Source organism: Sciurus carolinensis, chromosome 1 (assembly GCF_902686445.1).
Source record: "Sciurus carolinensis chromosome 1, mSciCar1.2, whole genome shotgun sequence".
Lineage (NCBI taxonomy): Eukaryota > Metazoa > Chordata > Mammalia > Rodentia > Sciuridae > Sciurus > Sciurus carolinensis.
This window is the reverse complement of record NC_062213.1, coordinates 158,907,335-158,926,595: the sequence shown is the minus strand read 5'-3', so window position 1 is coordinate 158,926,595 and position 19,261 is coordinate 158,907,335. Positions and strand designations below refer to the sequence as shown.

At 45.0% G+C, this 19,261-nt stretch overlaps 1 protein-coding gene across 3 annotated transcripts in view; it reads right to left on the bottom strand.

Annotated features, from left to right (window-relative positions):
* The window catches only part of Kank4 (KN motif and ankyrin repeat domains 4), an 89,706-nt gene that overhangs the window by 54,356 nt on the left and 16,089 nt on the right, over positions 1-19,261 (bottom strand). The window lies entirely within an intron of this gene.

The window sequence follows — 19,261 nt, the reverse complement described above, 5'->3', positions numbered from 1 at the left end:
AAAAGCAAATACTGACTTCCTTTTTGCTCCCAGGGATAGGTGAGTGGGGTCAGAAAGTAATTCACTGCTCAATAAGTTAACACTGGATCTTGCAGAAAGAGGGAGAGTGCTCAAAGCCTTCCACTGGAAAGTTAGTTCCCTGAACTGCCATCATTTCTGAGGGACCCATCTAGAGACACCCTAACAACATGCAGCCTTCCTATCAGATGCTGCCAAATCTGGGAGCTCGTCTCGACAGTCAGACAGTCACGTAAGTCTGCTTTTCCTCAGCCCCACTCCCCACTCCCACTGCGGCCGCTGTGGCTCATTAATGAAACTGAGCCTAATAAGGACGCGGTCTCCTTAGGAGTTGAAATCCTTCAGGGGGGCATCACTTCCTTCCTGGCTCTGCTTTAGAAACATCTATCCCTTGCTGTTCTCCTGGGGTCCCAGGACCCCATGAAGCCTCTGATCATTAAGTGAATGGAAGTCTGGCAGCAGATGGGGGAGAGCCAAGACAGGAACAATGACCAGTGAATACCAGGGGCCAGGCTGGCAGCTCCTGCTTCCTGCTGCTCCACCAGTCTGCTGCCCTTGAACACCAAAACACACCCAATTCTGGCAAGAAAAGCAGGCAAGTACTTGCTGTGACAACCAAATTGCCATCCAGTGGCTCCAGCTATGGCTAGGGTACCTAACAGCAGTAGAGACCAGTGGCTTGGGAGGGATGGGGTGGAGGAGCCAGGCAGAAGTCACAGCTGTGGGAGGAGGAGTGTCCCAGGTGGTCCTAGGCAGGCACCTAGGAGTCCCGCCCAGAGCTGCTGCAGCTCTTTGAAGCAGAAGGCAGGAGGGGGTTCTCCAAATTTGTGCTGCTCTTGGCCCTAAAGGAGACAGGCAGGCTGGCATGGTTCAACACAGGGCCCAGAGAGCTTCCAGGCTCCTTTATGCAGGCTCAGCAAGAGGATTAGAAGGACCTTGTTCCCTAGACTTCCCAGAACTCCAAGCAAGATTATCCTAGGAAGCAAAGCCCCACCAGTAAGGAACATCAGATGCAGCTCTGACCTCCACAGATACTGATTATTAGGGTGCACTTCCCAAGGCCAAGGCAGGTTTCTGTCTAACCCATGCTGTAATTGATATGGCACCAAGTGTCACCCTGAAATCCTGCCTGCATCACACCTGGTACACTTGAACAGCACTTTACATCACGTCCCACACTCCATTTATCTTCACACCAGTGCTTAAGGCAGCCAGACCAGGGACGAGTAGCTCCATTGTACAGGTAAAGAAAATGAGACAGATGGTCCAAGACACTTCCCTTTACTCCCACAGGCGTAATGATTGCTGGGGTAGAATTCTGTGTTCTTCCCATTGTTTTCTTTGAAAGATTCTAGAGCATGTTCATCTAGAGATGAAGAGATTTCCTGAAGGGCATGGGATGATGTGATGGCCCACAAAGCTATGGAATCAGCATGCATTTTTCTCAACTGTTAAAATTATTCGTCTGTGTTAACTAAGAACCTAGACCAAACCATCAGCATAAAAAAGAATTGGAAATAGACCTTGAACACTAAGGTTATATGAAAAATATACTGAGGAGAAAGCTGCCTCCCTGATACATTTTAAATAATCACTGACCATCTCCTCCAAACTGGTTAGAGAACGGCTCGAGACATACAGCGTTTCTCTAAGTAGCAGAGTGAAAAAGAAGCCCTCCATCTTACCAGTCCCGTGTCTTGCCAGCCACCCACTCTTCCCTCTGCTCTAACTAAGGACAAGCATTCTCCTTCCTTCTCCCAGGATAAAGTCTTATCTGAGACGACGAGGTGCAGTGCTTACTCCTGGGGATGCATCTTTCCTGCGGGACCAACGATCCACCTGGTGGGCTTCCGCCTTGTCTGCCGGCCAGTTCCTGCCTGTCGTCACAGCCTTGCTCCGCCATCCACTCCAAGTGCACTTCCTTCCTGTTGGTCACCATGGCTCCTGCCTGCCCCCACTGCAGAGTGTACCACTGAATTCTAATTGCTGCCTCTGTTTCCCTGACCAGCAGCACAGGCTAGGTGCTCCACAGAGTGTGTGAAACAGAGCCCATGCACAACCCCTACAGTTAACGCAGGCCACCTCCCCAGACACTCCCTTACCTGACAGGGAGCACCTCTGCTTCAGGTCTTTCATCAGACCAAAGAGTGGAATCTAAAAAAGTTGATCACAGAAGTCGAGAGTAGAATGGGGTTACCAGAGCCTCGGGAGAATAGTGGGGAGAAGGGATGGGGTTTTCCTGAATTGATTATTACTCAATCCAAACATCACACTGTACCTCACAAACGTGTAAACACTATGTGTCAATCAAAAAATAAAAAAGATATTAAAGGTAAAAATTACAAAGGAATGTAAAATGAGGGGAGGAAATACTACCTTCCTTGTAGTGCCATCCATCAGATTCCAAATGGAAAACACACAGGACAAAAAAGGAACACATGCGCACGTGCACACGTTTCCTTAACTTCCTCAGACCTCCTTCCAGGGAGGAATAGCACTTACAGTTCTTGAACTCTGTTTGAGAGGTTGCAACAGGCACTGTGCCAACTGTCCGCATCTCTCAGAGGAGAAGAAACTGTCTCTTGGAGTCTGTAACCTACCCAATATCCTGCTTGAACTCCATGGCCAAGCTGAGGAAAGAGCAGAACAGGAAGTGGTACCCTCCACTCTCCACATGAGGAAGCCCAAGTTCCCAGGTTACAGATCTAAAGCAAAGCAAAGCTTTGACTCAACGCCAGATGGTCCTCCTTCCAGTCTAACACTCTCCACTACGCCACACAGCCTGAGCCGGGCAGGTTGTGAGTACAGGGGACACGCAAATCCTAAGGGACACACTCCAGTCTGGTGTTGTCCAGGCAGAAGGTGGCCTCACTGAGGAGCCATCTGCATGGGAAGCCTCACCACGTTGTCCAGAGGAGCCTGGCCTTCTGTCTGGGGGTCCTCTGAGGTCCTGCTGTGTGTCATGGCATCCCCACTCCTGTGCCTCACTGAGACATGTCTTTAGGCCTCTTACCAACTTCCTGTTACTATCAAGCCACCCAGAGGATAGCCTGGACCGCCACAGCTTATCCAACAGCGCTCTACAGAATTATTCACTTGAGGGGAGGTTTTGACTCCTTTTCAATTCCTGTGGCCCAGGTCCCTTTTGTGTGGTGGAAAGAAGAACAGTCTAAATTCTACAAGATGAGAGTTCAGCAAGAGAGAAGGAAAAAGAGAATTCAGTCTTTTTTAAGTCTTTTAAAAATTTTTTTAGTTGTAGATGGACACAATGCCTTTGTTTTATTTGTTTCTTTTTATGTGGTGCTGAGGATGGAACCCAGTGCCTCACAGGTGCGAGGCCAGTGCTCCACCACTGAGCCACCACCCCAGCCTGAGAACTCAGTCTCTGAAGACCACACGTGCATCTGAGAGTCCCGTGGGCTTTTGTACTCTCCACCGGCAGTTCAATTATTTGACAGGCTGTGAGACGACACAGGCTAGGGAGAGGCACATGTGTTAGGTGTACGCCCACCAAAATGGAGCCTCTCAGGGGACACCAGTCACGGATACAGTCACCCTCACGGAACGCAGCTGGCCTGGGCAGAGGCAGAGATTGTTTATGGGAAGCCACAGATGTGGTGATGGGCGGGGGCGGTGCTGAGGAATCGGTTGTTCTAAAAACTGAGTCCTTAAAGCCGATAAAATTTTCTTAAGGCAAGAAAGGACAGGGAGAGAGGAGGCCACACTGACCAGTGGAAATGCTCTTTGAAGAAAAAGAAAGGCATTAGGGTCTCCGTGGAAAAGACCTCCACACCTCTCCCTTCATTCAGACCCTTCCAGAATGCTTGGTCCTTGACTGCAATGTCTGTAAAATCAAGATGACAATAAATGAACAAGGAAGGGGCAGGAGCAGGCAAGTTGTCAAAGAGAAACACAAATGGTTAGTATTTGAAAAATATTTAACCTTATGAATTAAAAACCAAAAAGATGCCAGATAAGTACTCAAATGCCATCCTCCTTGTTTACCCTGCGATGTGCCAGGAACTCTAGGTCCAATGCAAACACCATCTGACCTAACTCCCACAATAACCCTATGCAGTGGCTGGGCTGTTTCTGTTGTTTAAGGACAAAGCTGAGGCTCAGAGCAGTTGCCCAATGCTGAGACTATCGGTGTCAAAACTAATCTGCGTTTTTTTTAAGCTAACGTGCTGTTCTTAATCATAGTAAGGCAGATTCTCCTACATGTTAGATTAAAAAACATTTTTCAAGCTGCGTGCGGTGGAGCACACCTGTAATCCCAGCAGCTCGGCAGGCTGAGGCAGGAGGATCACCAGTTCAAAGCCAGCCTCAGCAACAGCGAGGCGCTATGCAACTCAGTGAGACCCTGTCTCTAAATAAAATACAAAATGGGCTGGGGATGTGGCTCAGTGGTTGAGTGCCCCTGAGTTCAATCCTGGCTACCAAACAAAATTTTTTTTTCAAAGAAAGATCATCAGTGCTCATAAGAGTGATGAGAAGGGACACCCTCCCAGCAGACTGTCCCAGAGCAGGGCAGCTGCAGCCAGTTGAGGGGTTGCAGGCTGCAGCAATGTCTCCAGGAAATTCACAGCCTGTGTGCTCCGTGGCACTGTTGCTTGTGCAAGTGCAGGTGGGAATCTAAAATCAGAAGCAACAAAATGAAATGGTGATGAGTTAGGAAGACAGAAAGGGCTCATCACATGTGATTTCTTGGTCTAAAAATCATCATGACTATGGCTGGACAGATTCTTGGAAAATGAAAAATAAATCAGGGAAAAAAGGATGGGAAGTCACAGACAATCCTACCAACAATATCAAAGTACTTCCATGTTCATCTATTTTGCATATGTTAATTGAAGGGCAAGTTCTATAGCAGTTGAGAGCCTGGGCTCCAAGTCAAATAGTCAGAAATCCCCGCTCTGCCACTTCCTGGCTGAGTGACTTTGGATAAATTACTTAACTTCTCTGAGTCTCAATTGATTGTTTTTAAAATAGGTCTAGTAATATTTCTTGTAAGTCATGAAGCTGTCAGGAGGATCAAATAAGATGACTGTGTGTAAACACTTAGAGTCCCACGTGTAGTCTGTGTTCAGCTATTAGTGCAATCATTTCAATTATGAATTCAGTTTTTTATTTAGAATTCTCTCACGTAACCATCTTGAATAGTACAGTTACACTTGCTGTATAATAATTACTATACGTGACCGCACAAGACTCCACTGACTTCCCCTTGTTTTCCAAGCCCACTCCCTCCTGGAGGTCATCCCGCCTCTTATTTAACTTTCCCCTCAGTGCTGCCACATCAGCCAGTCTGACAGGTGGTTTTCGGGGCAGGTCTCCAGCAAAGATCCCAATCTCAGGGGGTTGCAATCCATCGTCACAGACTTTGAGGTTAGAGAGAGGTTCTAGCTCTGTGAACCTGAGCAACTTCCTCATTCAAGAAGATCCTCGCTCAGTGCACCACGTGAGCACTGCAGGAGAGAAGATGCTAAGTGCTTGTGCCGGTTCCTGGTATGTAACGAACACTTGGTAAGTTTAGCTATGATTGCATTTGATTGATGGATTGATTGATTGATACAGGGTCATGCTATGTTGCTCACACTGGTCTTAAACGCATCCTCCTGCCTCAGCCTCTGGAGTAATGGGGACTAGGGGCATGCATTAGCATGCAGGCTTAGGGTTACAATTTAAAACACACAGTGTGAAGAAAAGAAAGGGCAAGAACCAGGTTTGTTTTATTCATCGCCCTATTCTTAATACTTGGAATGGTAGGAACTCAATAAAAATGTGTTAAATTACTGGACAGATGGGTGGATGGATGGATTAGAACCCATTGCAGCTGGAAAGGATCTTTTAAACAGCTTTATTGAAATATAATCTACATACCATATAATTTATTTATATTATTGTACAATTCAATACTTGCAATATACTCAGAGACGTGCAAACATCACCACAGTTTAATTTTAAAAACTGTGAAAAATATACACGGTAGTTTTCATTTTAACTATAGATATACAATTCAGTGATGTTAAAGGTAATCATAATACATTGCATAACCATAACCACTATGCAGATGCAAAACTTATTCTAACATAAACTTTATGCCCATTAAACAACTCCCTGCTGCTTCCAGTCCTAGTAACTTCTTTTTTACTTTCTGCCTCAATGAATTTCCCTATTTTAAGTACATCTCAAGTGGAATCATATATTTGTCCTTCTGTGTCTAACTTATTTCATCTAGTATGTTTTCAAAGTCCATCCAAATTGTAGAATACATTAAAGTTTCCTTTCTTTTTAAGGATGAATAATACTTCCTTGTATGTAGCATGACAAATAACACATTTGTTTACCCATTCATCTGTTTACAAACACCTGGGTTGCTTCCACCTTTTAGCTATTGTGAATAATGCTGCAATGGATGGCCACTGTGTACAAATACCTATTCAAGTCCATGGTTTCAGTTCTTTTGGATAAATACCTAGGAGTGGAATTGCTGGGTCATGTGGTAATTCTGTGTTGAAATTTTTGAGAAATCAACACTCTGTAATCTACAGCAGTTGTACATTCTCATCAGCGATGCATGAAGGGTCTAAGCAACCCTTATAAAAAATACAGTCATCCTAGTAGGTGTGAAGTTGTATCCCATTGTAGTATTGATTTGCATTTCCCTAACCACTAATGATGTTGACTATCTTTATTAAAAAAAAAAAAAAGTCTATTCAAGAACTTTGTCCATTTCTGAATTAGGTTACTTTGGGTCTTCTTGTTGTTGTCAGAGTTCTTTATGTATTCTGGATATTAACCATTTACCAGAGATATGATTTACAAATAATTTATTCTATTGTGTAGGATGTAATTTTGCTTTCTTGATAGCATCCTTTGATGTACACAGGTTTTGTTTTTTTTTCGCGGTGCTGGGGATGGAACCCAGGGCTTTGTGCTTGCAAGGCAAGCACTCTACCAACTGAACTATCTCCCCAGCCCTGTACACAGGTTATTACAGTAGGACATTCAGCTTATCAGTATTGTCTCTTGTTGCATGTCATATCCATGAAATTGTTGCTAAATCCAATGTCATGAAGATTTTTCTCAAAGTTTTCTTCCATGAGTTTTATAGTTTTATCTCTTAAGTTTTGATCTTTGATTTGTTTTGAGGTAGTTTTTGTATATGATGTAAAAGAAGGGCTCAAGTCCAATATTCTGCATGTGATTATTATTTTTTGCCAGCACCATTTGTTGAAAAGACCAGTCTATTTTAAAACACATTCATCACCCTAAGAAGCAGTTCCATACTTCCTAACAGTCACTGCCTATTTCTTCCACCCTTGTCCCAGCCTTAGGCAAAATTAATCTGAGATAGATTTGCCTATTCTGGACATTTCACATAAATGGAATCATGTAGCAGGTGGTCTTTGTTGACTGACTTCTATCACTTAGAATGATGTTTTCAAGGTTCATCAGACCTGGACAGGATTCTTCTTTTTTTTTTTTAATATTGGGGATTGAACTGAGGGGTACTCTACCACTGAGCGACAGCCACAGTTCTTTTTAGTTTTTATTTTGAGATAGGGTCTTGTTAAGTTGCTGAGGCTGGCCTTGAACTTGTGATCCTCCTGCTCAGTCTCCCAAGTTGATGGGATTACAGGAGGGCGCCACTGCCCCCAATGGAAAGGATTTTTACAGATCATTTAACTGAATTCTATTTTTAGAGAAGGAAAGTGACACCAATGTCACACAGTACCTCAGTAACGGAGTCCATACCAAGGCCCAGTCCCATGTTTTCTTCCTTAGTAACCCTGACCCTATTCCTAGAAACATCTCAACACGTTAAGAGGGATGGCAAGCTCTCAGTGAGAACTGCACTCTACGCCTCCCTATAAAATTTTAGACTTGAGTCTCTCCTTATTCAGACTGTGCCACTTGGACAGACTTCCCCCACATTGCATCTCATCTTGTCCAAATCCCACCCATTCCTCTCAGCCCATTCTTCCCTGGCAAGCCATCCCAAGAACCTTCCAGTCTAATTCTCCATCTTTTTTTTTTTTTTGGGTGCTGGGGATCGAACCCAGGGCCTTGTGCTTACAAGGCAAGCACTCTACCGACTGAGTTATCTCCCCAGCCCTAATTCTCCATCTTTTGAAATCTCATTGTGGAGAATAACTATGTATGTAACCTGCGTGAGGCCACATGGAATAAGGAATCTAATTCTAACCAGAAGAGACTTCCTCCAGTTGAGAATAGCAAATCTCTTTTTTCTTGGGAAGTGAATGCTGAAAGGTTTAGGGAAATTTTGATTTATCTGACATCTCTGGATATGTTTTGGATCATCTTTTCTACACAAGTAGACCAGTTGATCAGCAGCAACCTATTTCTCTTGCTGGACCGAGGAGTGACAAAAGTCAGGTTTGGAATCTAACAGACATGGGTTCAAATGCTCTCTTTCCTACATGTTGAGAACTCATGCAAGTTAACTAAATTGCCTCATGATACTTATCAGTGTTAGTTCCATCACTAACTCATTATCTCAGTGCAGGTACCTGAGATAATGACCTTACAAAGAGAAATGATTTAGAGGCTCCAGACTATAATCAAATGGACCCACTGCTTTTAGGTTTCTGGTGGAGGTGATGAATGGCTAGGAAGCAAAAGAAGGAAAAGCAGAGACTGGGGTCCCACAATCCCCTTCCTGGGCACACCCCCAATGACTCAAGACTTCTCATAGACCCCACCTCTTAAAGGTTCCATCACCTCCCAATAGCATCACCCTGAAGACCAAGCCTTCAACACATGGAACACTGGAGGACAGTCCAGTCCCAAAGCACAGCACTACCTTATCCTGCCTTCTTCCTTGCTCTCCCTATAGTTATTTAATTCTTCTTTTTGAACCAAAAGCCCCCCGATGCTGAGAACCAAGCCTTCCTCATCTGAGTCCCTCACAGTGCCCCCAGGGTCTCTTATCAGGGGCCAGAAATGCCCCTGCTATTATATGCTTCAGCTCCTCAAATCGATAATTCTCAAAGCTGAGTCCCTGGCCCCGTGGAAGAGGGTAAGAATTTCCAAAAGAGCCATAAATAGATCCTAAATACATGTGTTTTCTTCAGTTCTTATGAAAAACTGATATAATTACATGGGATTTCATTTTTATGAGCAACTAGGAACATAATTAATGAATTATTAAGAATTAATAAAAGTTGGCATTAAACAAAATTCGGTCTGTTACAAGAGTCTACAGAGAACATTAATTATTTTTCTAAATTTTTAAATTTTCTTGTAGTTGTAGATGGATGGAATGCCTTTATTTGTTTATTTTTATGTGGTGCTAAGGATCAAACCCAGTGCCTCACACGTGCTAGGCAAGCGCTCAGCCACTGAGCTACAGCCCCGGCCCAGAACATTAATTCTTTACTCTGCAAAGAAGTGTGACCTTCACCATCACTAAACAACACACTGCAAAACTGTGCAGGCACCAGAGCCAAGATGTGGAATTCCTGCGATTCTCAGGAAGGGCGTTTTGTTATTACTGCAGGCGACATCTGAGCTGCTTTTTTCAGCTACCCAACACCTTGTGGACACCCTTCCTATGCCCGGTTATTTCCCTCCTTTCACGTCTTGTCTTCTCAAGGTTTGAACTGGAATTGGCAGTGCCAACCTCCTTCACAACCAGGAGTCAGTCATGGGACCTTTGCTCAGCAGGCAGAGACACCCAGGCCAGACTTCAAAGTGGAAGAAAGTACCTGGGAGAGGAAAGGCTAGAGGCAAGTGACTCTGGGAAGGGTGGTGGAATGACATTCAGCTACTTGATAGCCTTTAATAAATTCCTCTTGCGTAAGCTTTCCGGAGCAGGTTCTGTTGTTTGCAGCTATGACCCTCAACTGCTCCAATGCAGTACTATTGTCCTAGTTTTTAATTGCTACTGTTTTATAAACTAATATTACTTATAAAATTACTTTTAGGAGTTTTTGTTGATTGTTGCCTTCAATATTTCCTGCTTTACCACTTTGACTATTTTTTTATTATCCTTTAACCCTTTATTGCCAAATTATTTCCCACTGGAAAGTGGCAATGAGTGGACTTAGTGGACTACAAGGTCTTTTGCTCTGCCGAAGTGGACCATAGGCAAGATGTCTTTGGAATGACAACTTGGAGGAAACGTGTCCCAGCAATTCAGCTCCATCTCCTCCCTCTGGGTCCCTTCGTGAAAACATCTCAAAGGGTAGGGACACACACACCCCGGTTCCCCCTCCCCTTTGGGCAGCTCCCATCCCCAGCATCATTGTCCCTGGTGAGCATCCAGCTGAAGGAGCTGCAGGTGCAGACAGTTTAGAGCTTGCGTGGGCTGTGGCATCTGCCTTCTGGGCTGGCAGGAAGGTTTTTCTTGGCTCAATTACACACAGCCTGAACATTCAAGAAAGTCAGTTTATACCAAACTGAGCCTGAGAAGTCATCTCCAGCTACTTGGGTGGAGCCAGTGATTCTTCCAGATTTTTCAGGCAAGTTGGAAGGCTTTTATTATTATTTCACAACACCCCACCTGGCCTCCACAAGTTCAGCCTGCAGAGGAGCAGGCATATGTGATGTGGGTCAAACCAGGATGACAGGCACTTAGCCTCAGTAGTATGCTGGCCCAAGAAAGGCTAGGCATCATCTGAGATGAATCAGAGAGAGGCAGCGAGAGAGGAAGGACTCTAGAAACTTCCACGGACTTCAATTTTTTTCTGGAAGGAGATGAAATTCATTCAGCTTGCCACCTGGTAATACAATGGAATCCTATATACTGCTGTAGTCCAGGCTTTGTTTTGCTTTAATGTGGATGTTACAGCTTGAATATATTTTTCTAACTTCATGTGTTAGGAACTCAATTCCCAAGGAACAGTGCCGGAAGGAGGGCCCTAATTAGAGATCAGGTCATGAGGACTCTGCCCACACACATGAATTAATGTCCTTGTCGCAGAGTGTTAGTTACGGGGAGAGTGGTTGTTATAAAGGTGAGTTTGGCCCTCTCTTGTTCAACTGCTCTTGCCCTTCTACCTTCTGCTACACAAAGGGCCTCACTAGATGGCAGCACCATGCTCTTGAACTTCCCAACCTCCAGAACGACAAGCCAAATAAATTTATGTTCATCGTCAGTCTCAGATATTCTGTTATCTGGAAGTATCTTGGAAAACAGACTAAGACAATGAGTAAAGTCACTAAGAACAGGTGTTGCCGAAATTCTCATCCAGGTTTCAGTCCACCCGCAGCGGCTCCGAGGTTGGGCACGTGGAGCACAGGACAGGCAGACCTTCATTCAGAACTGTGCTCATCTCTTGCAGCCAGATGACAGGCTCCTTGCTGTCAAGGCTCCTCTTCACGCTTCTGCAAACACTTTATGGCACTAAGGTCTTGTAGGTGGCAAGTACCCAGTCAGTCCTGCGGATTCTCCAGTTAAGAGAAGAGAAATACACAACAGGACCTTGGATGTCATCATCATTTACTAATGGCGATACTGAGGCCCCCTGAGTTGCCCATACATTCATCATGGCCAAGGTCAGATTCTGCTTTCTAGACTCCTAATCCAGTGCTATCCATTATAAACCTCAACCTGATGGCACTTGTCTGCAGTGTGATATTGAAGGATACAGAATTGACAGTTTCTTTAAAAACAACATGGTGGGTGTCCCAATTCAAATGGGGAAGAATGGAGTTTTTATTGTGGTAACACGTGCCAGAGAACTGACCATACTCCTACTGGTGACCTTTGTTTGCAGCCTTTGGTTTTTACTATTTACCATGCAATAGTAAAAACAGTTGTTAACATCAGTTGAGCACTCTCTCTGTGTAAGTCCTTTACTCATCTTTACCCAGTGCCTGGGATCTTGCTATTCTGACTCCTCAGTAAACAAGGTAAAGATGGCTGCCTCATGGCTCAATCAGAGTTCAGTGCTGTGTTCAAAGAAACAGCAGTTAAATAGGAAAAAAAATTAATTGGAAGCAATCCAAACCTTCACTTCAGTCTCTAGAGAAAATATCAAAGGGGAAGTGCATTCTTAGCACAAAGCAAAAGTCTTAAATTTTTGCTTTCCTCTCTCTGCTGTTCTCAGTACCAATTCCAGCAGAGCAACTGATTCAGAAGCAGCGAGGTCTGTTCCCCAACAGACTCACCCACCTGGTTCCTCATCCAGTCACCCATCCTCTGCCAGGCTCTGTCTCTGCTCCCTTCACTAGGAATCCCCATATTGCCTCCATTTGTCCAGGGCTTTCTCATTGCTGGATAATTTATCTAATAAGAGAAACCACAGCCCAGCAGGCTATGCCAGAAATTTCCTTAGAAAAGAAATACTTGGCTCACAGGCAAAAAAAAAAAAAAATTTCTTTTGGTACCAGGGATTAAATCCAAGGTGCTTCACAACTGAACCGCATCCCAAGCCTCCTTTTTATTTTTGATTTTGGGACAGGGTCTCACTAAGTTGCTTAGGGCCTCACTAAGTTGCTTTGAACTTGCAATCCTTCTGCCTCAGCCTCCTGAACCACTGGGATTACAAGCCTGGACCACTGCGCCCAGTGGCCACAGGCAAATTTTGAATACTCGCATGTTTAATGCTTGTATTCCCTGTCAACACCTATTTTACAGATGAGAACACTGAAGCTTAAAAATAATAATGCAAATATTTATGCTGTTATAACAATAATTATTATTAGCTGGTTACTGTCCTCCTATATTGCATATAGGCTGACATTGAATTTCACAATGATTATATTAGGTAGGTGCTATTATGTCCTTTTCACAGATTATTCTTTCAGGGGCACAAATCTAGAAAGTGGCAGGGTTAGAATTCAAATTGAGGTTTGTCTGACTCCACAGACCAAGCTCTTCACCACAGAGTGTGTTTTCTGACTTTCGGTTCCTATTTCTGTAACTGTCTATGAAGCAAGTTGCCAGTGGTATCTAACTAGAAAAAGAAGGAACCAGATGTTAGGATTTAGCAAAGGAATGAATCCCTTAAATTCCATCACCAGCCATACTCATTAAATGTCAGATGACTTAAAACGTAAACAGCATTTTGGGGGGGACGCAAAGGTCTACCAATAAGATAAATTTATTTGGGAAGGAACAGATTGAAAAATGCAGTGACTTTCTAATTAACTTAAAATTATTTAATCAATAAAACACAATTGCTTTTCAAATTATCTTTGAATGTCTCAAAAAGGCTTGACATATTTAATTGCTGTTTAGCCAGAAAGCAGCAGTCAAGTTACCCAGATGTCAACTTCATATAAAATACTCTTTGCAGATCTAGCACTCTGTCAAAATTTCCATTACAAAGACATTTTCAGGCCTAATACAAGGGTTTTAGGTTACAAATTAATTTTGTTTCTCTGTCATCCAGCAGGCAGGGGCGGGGAGATTGCAGTAGCTGAGAAAGGCATCCATGGCATTGCATAACTCTGGACGGTGGTGCATCTCCTGGTCAGCATGCAATTCCCCCAAATCAGAAACATGCTGCTGCCAGTGGTCCTCAGGGGAGCCTATGTCCACCCAGCTCTCCCCTAATGACAGATATAAACTGTGAGCTACCTTCGTCCAAAAAAATTTTTTTTGGTACTAGGAATTGAACCCAGGGGCACTTAAACACTGAGCCGCATCCCCAGACCTTTTTCATATGTACATTTTAGAGACAGGGCCTTACTAAGTTGCTTAGAGTCTTGCTAAATTGTTGAGGCTGGCTTTGAATTCATAGTCCTCCTGTGCCTCTGGGATTACAGGCATGCACCACAGCACCTGGCCCTTCAGCCAAAATTTGAACCAGAAGTTTGCATGGATTCCACTCACATACAATCTACGTACTCTGAGGAACTCATGACATGAAAGCACTGGGTAAGAGGGAAGGATATGAGCAATGGACACAAGACCAGAATCTCCAGGTAGGAATCTGTGTTTTAACCAGCCATCTGGGTAATGTTTATGCACTCTCTAGCCTACCTTTTAAAACACTTCGTAAACTAGTTGGGCATGGTGACGCAAGCCTGTAATCTCAGCAACTCGGGAAGCCGAGGCAGGAGAATCACAAGTTTGAGGCCAAACTTAGCAGTTAAGCGAAGCCCTAAGCCACTTAGTGAGACCCTGACTTAAAATAAAAAGGGCTGGGGTGTGGCTCATTAGTAAAGCCACAGTCTGGGTTCAATCCACAGTACCAAAAAAAAACCAAAATCAAAACAAAACAAACCCATACAAAAATGCTTTGTAAACTATAACTCAGTGCCTCTCAAACCATATTATACATTTAAATCTCCCAAAGATCTTGTTAGCGTGCACATGTTGATTCTGCAGGTAGGTCTGGAATGGGGCCTGATAATTTGCATTTTCAAGAAGCATCTAGAGGGGCTGGGGATATAGCTCAGTTGGTAGAGTGCTTGCCTCGCAAGCACAAGGCCCAGGGTTCTAATGCCCAGCACCGCAAAAAAAAAAAAAAAAAAAAAAAAAAAGAAGCATCAAGGGAGATGCTGATGTTGCTGGTCCTAGTATCAAAGAGGAAGTCATGTGATCAAGGTGTCTGCTTGGGAAGCTGTGGGGAAGAGCCCGATAGACCTAGGCACAATTCCTAGCAACAGAGCTTGCAAACAATATGACCTTAGGTGATTCACTTTATGCTTTGAGTCAGCTTTCTCAGCTGTAAGAGGATATATAAATAACACAATCAACCTATCATTATCCAATTTCTAAGGTGGTTCAGATGGCTACAGGCCTAGACTTCACACAATACTTGCATGTAGAAAACACTGAAACAGAAGCTGTGCTTGTTGCTGTTCCTAAAGGAAGGAAGAAACCAGTAAGTGCTCAATAATTGTTGGTTGCTTTCTTATTAACTTATCGAGAGTTGCTGTGTGATACATGAGGTCCTGTGCCAAGTCTTACATCATTATCACTTACTCTTCAATGTGCTAGTACCTGGTCATTTGCATAGGCCACAAGGTTTTAGGGTTGGTTGGTTGGTTGGTTGGTTGGTTGGTTGGTTGGTTTGACAGATTAGGAAGCCAAAGCTCAGACAGGTTTAGTAACCTGGTCACAGTCACAAAGATGGTAAAAGGCAGAGCTGAGGTTGAATTAAGGTGCTCCTGTCTGTGTTAGGTTTTAACAGTCAGACTGAGGCAAGGTTCTGCCCACACCTGTCTGAAAGGCCCAGGTCTAGGGAAGCTGGTGGGTTGATAACAGACAACAGCCAGGAGCCATGATTCAGGGCCAGGGTGTAGAGACTGAGAACAAGCAGGAACTCTGAGCCGCAGAGGGAAATGAGGCCACAGAGGAGGAACAGGGCCACGTTCCACAAGGATTTGAACCTCTGGCAATCAGAAATGGAACCTAAAGGGACAAGAACTGCATGTTCAGTTTCTGCCTCCTGGTGCCTGACTACAGCACCCACACTTAATAGTGCTCCATACGGATACAGCTGACCAAGTGACTCGGGAGGCTGAGGCAGGAGGATCACATGTTTGAAAGCAGCCTCAGCAACTTAGCAAGATCCTTTCTCAAAATAAAAAAGAAAAAAGGCTTGGAAAGTAACTCAGTGGTAAAGCATCCCTGGATTCAACTCCCAACACCAGAAAGAAAAAAGATACAGTCGTCGGATTAATGAATTATATAATAGATTAAATAATATTTTGAAGGCAGACACTGAATTGAAATCGGTGGGTGGGATGTATTTGAGCTGGGGAAAGATTTTTCACTTCTGGGCTTTTTTTCTTGAGACACGAGGGAGCCGTTGGACATAAAACAACTGGAATATTTCCCTTGGAGCGTTGCCAGCACGCACAATGCCTCCTTTTCTTCGTGGGTCAGCCCCCGGTATTTGGGGCCCCGCCCCAGCCCCTCGGCATGTGTGTGCAGCCTGCCCAGCATATCTCCCCCTCGTGCTCTGCAGCACCAGAGCTCGCCTGCCAAGCCCAACACAAATGGCTCCTTCACCTTGGCCCCTGGCACCTGTGGCTCCTGCTGCCCCTGCTTTTGTAAGTCCCCTTCTATGGCCCAAGCGAGGCTCCTGGGGTGGGGTCTGCCTGCTACTGTTGGGAGACAGCGATGCTTTCTCCATCATCCCATCATTTGCACAGGCCACCAATACAAAGTCACAGCCCAGCAAGTGTGAGGGAAGTAGAGGGGACTTCCCCGTTCAAAGACCAGCCTCTGCTTGCTCCGCTGAGTCTGCCCCTCCCCGGGTTCCCTCAGCCCAGCCGGGTCCAGCCTGGTTCCCAGAGGACGAAGTTCATGTACAAACGGGAGCATCTGTTGGGGAAGCACCACCCTGAGGGTGAGAAGTTCTGAAAGAAACACCCGGATGGCATCCTGTGATAGTAGAAAAGGCTCCTCAAGCTGGGATAGGAGATCTGGACAAAAAGAAAGCTTGGTGCCTTTTGATCTCACAGTCGGTCAGCTTTATTTCCTGATCCTGAAGTGAATTCATCTCTGAGCTGAGGATGCCTTGATTTCTCTTTGTCTACCATTCCACCCACTGGCGCCAATAGGGGTCAGCTATACCAGGAACACCACGGAGAAGACTTTTCTACACACCACCTGCAGTGACAGAAGGGTCTGCAGTCTGTAAAGCTGTTGTCCCTGAGGTGGGGGTCCCATTAAAGTGACACCCCTTTCTGGACCTCCGCTTCCCTTCTGTGGAACCTGCACTTCTTAATATTTGAGGCTTTCCCACCGGCCCCTCTTAGCAGGAGGGGTAACGGTGGACATGGCCTCTTGTATCTCTCCTTTTCCCCCTTGGGCCTCCATTCCCACTCTAGATTTCTTCATTGTCAGTCTCTATTATGGTTTAGATAGTAGGTGTCCCCAGAAAGCTCACGTGTAAGACGATGCAAGAAAGTTTAGAGGCAAGATTGGGTTAGGAAAGCCTTAACCTAATGAGGGCATTAGTCCCCTAATAGAGATGAACTGGTGGTAAGTGTGGGCAGGCAGGGTGTGGCTGGAGGAGGCGGCGCCTTTGGGGTTTGTATTTCGGCAGTGGTGAGGTGTCCCTCTCTCTGTTTCCTGGTGCTTGTCCTGAGCTGCTTTCCTCTGCCATACCCTTCCGCCTCCATGTTCTGCCTCACCTCTGACCCAGAGCAAATGGAACCGGCTGTCTGTGAAATGAGACCTCTGAAACCGTGAGCCCCCAAGTAAACTTTCCCTCTTCTAATTATTCTTGTCAGGTCTTTTAGTTACAGTGATGAAAAGGCTGACTAAAACAATCTCTGTCACCTCCGCTGATTGTTTTGGTTTCTAACTGCCCAGGGGGCTCAGAACTTCAACAATCCTTTTCATTACCTTCTTTTGGGGAGTATATGGAAGGGCCTGGAATTGTGGAGGGAAGTAGGAGGCACATCAATAAAATGGAAACCACCAAGTTGGAAAAACAAACAAACAAACAAACAAACATAAACAGCCTTTCTAGATTTGTGCAGTCCATCCAATTAATGTCCAGGTCCTGGGCCAGGTTCTGTGGATTCATGGATGAATAAGACAGAGTTCTTCCCTTTAAGGAATTCACAGTCCAAAATGAGAGGTAGAGACCTAAACAAGAACATAGGGTGTTACGGGGTGTAATTAGGGCTTCACAGCGGATTAGGAAACATCACAGATGTTACTTGAGCTGGGCTTTGAAGGATGAGTAAGAGTCCACGGGCAGATGGAGGAGAGACAAAAACAGGAACAGCAGCTTCAGGAATGATCAGCACTCCTGGCCAGGAGGTGGGGGCTGGAAGTGAGCAGGTTTCGTTTTGTGGAGTAGGAAACCTTCGAAGTTTCCCAAGCAGAGGAGGAACAGGATGAAATCTGGGTTTGGATACAACTCTGACTGCAATGAGGGGCCCTGTCCCCAGATACTGGCCCATTAGTAGACATTCAATTAGAGAATGAACAACTAATTTCTAGAGGGAAGAGAGCAGCAAGACTGGTGAGATGTCCAGTCAGCGCTAAAGCTTTTCACAAAATACTCCTATTTTTTTTTTCTTTTCAGAGAGAAGCAGCTTTTCCTTTATTGAACTATCACAAATGTATACACTCTGAAATTGCAGGCATAATTACACAAGGTCTTTATATGGCTGGTAGTTTTCTAAATGTTGGCTTTGTTTTCCTAAGTAATTCTCAGCCCAATGACAGCTGGGACGATGCCTTTTGTGCTCTCTCTGCATTGCCCAGCAGCCTCTGTCCCGTACGGGAGTACACAGTAGGCTCCAGGCAAGCAGAACCATGATACAGATTCAAGGAGCACAAGAACTGGACAGGTCCGGATAACAGGTCCAGTTCCTTGCTTTATAGAAGGAAAGACCGAGACAGAGAAAAAGGGAAATATGTGCCTTATTCAAGGATGTGTGTGTGCTCCTACTGCTAGGTTCTTGCATTTCACAGCAGGGAGCTGGGCCCATTCAAGACTCTGAAGTGTGAACAACAGGGGTCCCGGCACAGACTCTGAAATAAACCAGCGATGAGCCTGGATAACAGTGGGGTAAACAGAACACTGACACACCAACACAGAAGAATGCGTTGGTGCGTGTACAAGGTGTTCAGGAACCAATGCTTGCTAAATTCTGGAAGGCGCAGAACCCAAGACTAGACTAGCTAGAGGCAGGACAGTATGGGCTATGGAATTTAGTACCTACCAGTTTGAATCCCTGCACTGCCACTTAACACATGTTTATCAAGTTCCCTAACTTCCCCCAGTCTCAGTGTCCACAAGGTAAAGGATATAAAAATAATTTCCTCCCCTATGGCTTGAATCTCATCCTAGATTAACTAGGGTGAAGCACATAGGATGCCCATCACAGTGCCCGCAGGGGGAGCTGGAAGGGAGTCACTGGAGAGAAAGGACGGAAGAAAACAGCAGGACCTTCGGGAGTCATCCAGCATCCAATCTTTGGTCCCTGAACACATGGTGAGATCAGACACTGGATGAGGAAGGAAGGGAGATCTTGATTCCATCAGGGTTTCAAACCCAGAGGAGGGGGACAATGACTGAGTTCAGAAAAACAAGAGGGAAAAGAGTCTGGGGAGTAGGAAGAGTGTCAACTCCATCTTGGGCTAGGGATTCACCCAAAGAGGCTGAAAGGGTGGCTCAGCAGACAGTTGACAAGGGAGAAACCAAAGATGACAGATGTCCATTCCAGAGTCCTCTGTGCCATCATGATCACATGAAGAGCAAGAAAGAGCAGAGAAGGAGTCTAAGGAAAACCTGGAGTCACATGTGGGCAGCAGCTGAGGAAGAAGAACCAGGGTGGCAGCCCAGAC